The sequence below is a fragment of the Saccopteryx bilineata genome, chromosome X (assembly GCF_036850765.1).
Source record: "Saccopteryx bilineata isolate mSacBil1 chromosome X, mSacBil1_pri_phased_curated, whole genome shotgun sequence".
NCBI lineage: Eukaryota > Metazoa > Chordata > Mammalia > Chiroptera > Emballonuridae > Saccopteryx > Saccopteryx bilineata.
In genome coordinates, this window is record NC_089502.1 from 70,109,398 (window position 1) to 70,114,262 (window position 4,865).

At 37.3% G+C, this 4,865-nt stretch overlaps 1 non-coding gene across 1 annotated transcript; it reads right to left on the reverse strand.

The window, feature by feature from the left end:
* Window positions 1-219: 219 nt before the first annotated feature.
* Window positions 220-363, reverse strand: LOC136318041 (small nucleolar RNA SNORA48). The gene has a single exon (XR_010728008.1). It is a non-coding gene; the product is annotated as a small nucleolar RNA SNORA48 (small nucleolar RNA).
* Between the last annotated feature and the right edge of the window lie 4,502 nt (window positions 364-4,865).

A 4,865-nucleotide genomic window follows, 5' to 3' on the forward strand; every position in this document is an offset into this window, starting at 1 on the left:
ATGGCAATTTCAAACTTTAACTAAATCCATAAAATGCAAATTTGATTAGGCCACGGTTGAGGTTTGGTAAGTGCTATCTCCCCATGGGTTATTTTGATGGACTCCCACTCAACAAAGTTGATACATATTAGAGTTGGTATGCTAGCAAGCCTCAAGGACATCTAACATTTCTTTTGATTTTCATGTAATTTTGGAAGGCTTATCTTATACTTTCTTTTCTAATGTGCTCCAGGCATGAAACACCTCTGATCATCAACCCAGGCATCAAGCTAGGACGAATGAAGGACTGTATGATTGTTTTGCCTCTGACTGATATAAGACCAACACCACCAATCAGGTGTTCCTTTGACCATTGCTAAGGCATTCCTTATGCTTGTTTAAGATAGATATGATCATTAAAGTTCTATAGAAATTTTTTTTTTAAGTTGTCTCCTAAAGTCCAGAAAGCTGAAGAACCAACACCAGCTTAATTTGATCTTTTTTTGGTTTTGAATTAATCCTTAAGACAACCATTAGCTGGACTTTGTTTGGTTCTCAGGCTCCTGATTACAGACCCATGTATTCTTAAGTGAAAATGCATTCCTGTATTATGCCACTAAGACATTTCTTTTGACATCTCTATTGTCATCTCCTGGAATGGGGTGGCCCTACCTCAGCTAGATAATGGGTTGAACATCATCAACAGCTGGAGGGCAAAATCCTTTTAGCAGCAGAGCATGCAATGCACATAAAGTATGGACCAGAAAGTAGCCCATTCACTTCTTACACTGAAAGGCTATTGTCTACTATGCAATTAGTTCTGAGCTTTGTAGCTGGGTGGGGTGTCTATGGCACTGCTATATTGGAAGGGCTGGTGAGGCAATTGCTTGGTGGAGAGTCAACAAAGATAGTGGTCCAGGTAGTGAAGCAATAAGGAATATATCATCTCCAGAGTTTAGAGTACAGTGGTACCTTGACACACGAGTTTAATTCATTTCACGGCTGAGCTTGTGACTCAATTTACTTGTGTGTCAAATTGAATTTCCCCATTTAATTTAATGGGAATGCAATTAATCCATTCCAATCCCCCAAAACCACACAAATTTTTTGTTTTATATGCTTTTTAAATAAGAAAATGTACTTTATAAATAACACACACATAATAAGGGAGAATGTAAAGAAATAAACTGGTTTATGAACTGTATTTACCTTCAAGGTCAGGCAAAGATGCTGGTAAAGGGGCAGGAGACATTAGCATAAAAATGACCCTTCACAAGCAGGAAGGTAATTAGCAATTTCACAGACAGCTGCCCGGCACCATTTTTAACAATAAAAGTGAGCAAACTTGGAAAATACAAATTTTACAAACTCATTTGCCCAACACTTTTTTTCTTCACTGACTTTTGGCTTTTTCACCACACTTTCCTTGCTTTCACTTAGAGGCCATTTCAACAACCACCTTTCCATGGAAGTTTGTTCCTTTCTCTCTTTCAGAATGTTTGGCAGGCTATTTAGTGGAGGGTGGCAGAAGCTCGTTGATTCAAATATCCACTTGTGACTGAAAGCAAAAAATCCTGCAAGTGACTGCTCGTCTCTCAAATTGCTTGTGATTTAAATGCTCGTGTGTCAAGGTACTGCTATAATTCTATGGCTCTTCAGGAAAGGCAAGTTAGGCAAGGAGGTGAGAATGAGGGGATAGAAGTTGAGGTCAAATACTGAACAATGGAGATTGCTTTTCTCTCATTGTTGCACTTTAGAGTGACCTCTGGTTAAGTCTGGAGAGCAGTGAGCCAGTCACATAGCTGGGATTCCAAGATGTTTCTGTCGTTCTTGTACCCTAGCTAATCCAATTCTCAGCCACTGGGATCTGGGTGTCCTTCAGTCCCTTTCTTTCAGGCTTAAGAGTCTTAGGGAAAACCAAATGGAACATTCATGTGCAAGGTTCATGATATAAATCAAGTAAGAAAAAAATCCATTTTGATGTGGTCATTGTGTCAACTCTTATTATTTCAGTTCATCGTGGCCACATATGTAAATCTCATTTAAGGAACCATAAAAAGGATATGTGAAATAACATTTCTAAGAAGCATGGTCACTTGTTTCTATTAATAATTACTACTTGCAAAGCCTGGAAGTGCTTAAGATGTTCATATTTTTGAACGATTGACTGGCTCCTTTATTTATAAAAATAAGAAAAAAAGCCAAGTGGGAATAGGAAATCATCTGTTGCTGTGATGTGAAAGTCACATTTCTGGCACTATTCCCTGGTTGATGTCATTTTGGGGAATGTGCTAAAGCAGGGGTCAGGAACCTATGGCTCACGAGCCATATGTGACTCTTTTGATGGCTGCATCTGGCTCACAGACAAATCTGTAATAAAAAAATAATAACGTTAAAAATATAAAACATTCTCGTGTATTACAATCCATTCATTTTCTACCACTCATGTTCATGGTTGTGGTGGCTGGAGCCAATCACAACTGTCCTCCGGGACAACACCAAATTTTTATTGGATAATGAGTAATGTGCACTGGTTGTTGTATGGCTCTCACGGAATTACATTTCAAAATATGTGGCTCTCTCAGCCAAAAAGTTTCGTGACCCCTGTTTTAAAGGCCATGATTTTCCAGAGGGAGCATATATATATATATATATATATTCATAGTAGGCTGTTTGTGGCAATTATTACCCCCTCTGAAGTTAGGCCCAAACTAAGCTAGACCTTTTTTTTTTTTTTTTTTTTTTTTTTTTGCCTTGTTTGGCTGTACCAGGTCAAGCCCAGTTTAAAGCAGGAGTTCAAAAATTTTTTTTAAATATTTTTTATAATTTTATTTTTTTAATGGGGTGACATCAATAAATCAGGATACATATATTCAAAGATAACAAGTCCAGGTTATCTTGTCGTTCAATTATGTTGCATACCCACCACCCAAAGTCAGATTGTCCTCCGTCACCCTCTATCTTGTTCTCTCTGTTCCCCTCCCCCTCCCACTTTCCCTCCCCCACTCCCCCCTCCCCCCCCGTAACCACCACACTCTTATCAATGTCTCTTAGTTTCACTATTATGTCCCACCTACGTATGGAATAATACAGTTCCTGTTTTTTTCTGATTTACTTATTTTGCTTCGTATCATGTTATCAAGATCCCACCATTTTGCTGTAATTGTTCCGATGTCATCATTTCTTATGGCTGAGTAGTATTCCATAGTGTATATGTGCCACATCTTCTTTATCCAGTCATCTATTGATGGGCTTTTTGGTTGTTTCCATGTCCTGGCCACTGTGAACAATGCTGCAATAAACATGGGGCTGCATGTGTCTTTACGTATCAATGTTTCTGAGTTTTGGGGATATATACCCAGTAGAGGAATTGCTGGGTCATAAGGTAGTTCTATTTTCAGTTTTTTGAGGAACCACCATACTTTCTTCCATAATGGTTGTACTACTTTACATTCCCACCAACAGTGTATGAGGGTTCCTTTTTCTCCACAGCCTCTCCAACATTTGCTATTACCTGACTTGCTAATAACAGCTAATCGAACAGGTGTGAGGTGGTATCTCATTGCCGTTTTGATTTGCATTTCTCTAATAGCTAAAGAAGATGAGCATCTTTTCATATATCTGTTGGCCATTTGTATTTCACCTGGGAGAAGTTTCTATTCATATCCTCTTCCCATTTTTTTATGGGATTGTTTGTTTGTTTGTTGTTGAGTTTTATGAGTTCTTCGTATATTTTGGATATTAAGCCCTTATCTGAGCTGTTGTTTGAAAATATCATTTCCCATTTAGTTGGCTTTCTGTTTATTTTTTATCAGTTTCTCTTGCTGAGCAAAAACTTCTTAGTCTGATGTAGTCCCATTCATTAATTTTTGCCTTCACTTCTCTTGCCATTGGAGTCAAATTCATAAAATGCTCTTTAAAACCCAGGTCCATGAGTTGAGTACCTATGTCTTCTTCTATGTACTTAATTGTTTCAGGTCTTATGTTTAGATCTTTGATCCATTTTGAGTTAATTTTTGTACAGGGGGAGAGACTGTAGTCCAGTTTCATTCTTTTGCATGTGGCTTTCCAGTTTTCCCAGCACCATTTATTGAAGAGGCTTTCTTTTCTCCATTGTGTGTTGTTGGCCCCTTTATCAAAAATTATTTGACTATATATATGTGGTTTTATTTCTGGACTTTCTATTCTGTTCCATTGGTCTGAGTGTCTATTTTTCTGCCAATACCATGCTGTTTTGATTGTCGTGGCCCTATAATAGAGTTTGAAGTCAGGTATTGTTATGCCCCCAGCTTCATTCTTTTTCTTTAGGATTGCTTTGGCTATTCGGGGTTTTTTATAGTTCCATATAAATCTGATGATTTTTTGCTCTATTTCTTTAAAAAACGTCATTGGAAGTTTGATGGGAATTGCATTGAATTTGTATATTGCTTTGGGTAATATAGCCATCTTGATTATATTTATTCTTCCTAGCCAAGAACAAGGTATATTCTTCCATCTCATTATATCTTTTTCAATTTCCCTTAACAATGGTTTATAGTTTTCATTATATAAGTCCTTTACATTCTTTGTTATGTTTATTCCTAAGTATTTTATTTTTTTTGTTGCAATCGTGAAGGGGATTATTCTTTTGAGTTCCTTCTCAGTTGTTTCATTGTTGGCATATAGAAAGGCTATTGACTTCTGAATGTTAATTTTGTATCCTGCGACCTTAGTGTATTGGCTTATTGTTTCTAGTAGTCTTTTTGTGGATTCTTTGGGGTTTTCGATGTATAGGATCATATCATCTGCAAAAAGTGATACCTTTACTTCTTCTTTTCCGATATGGATGCCTTTTATTTCTTTGTCTTGTCTGATTGCTCTGGCTAGAACCTCTAGTACCACATTAA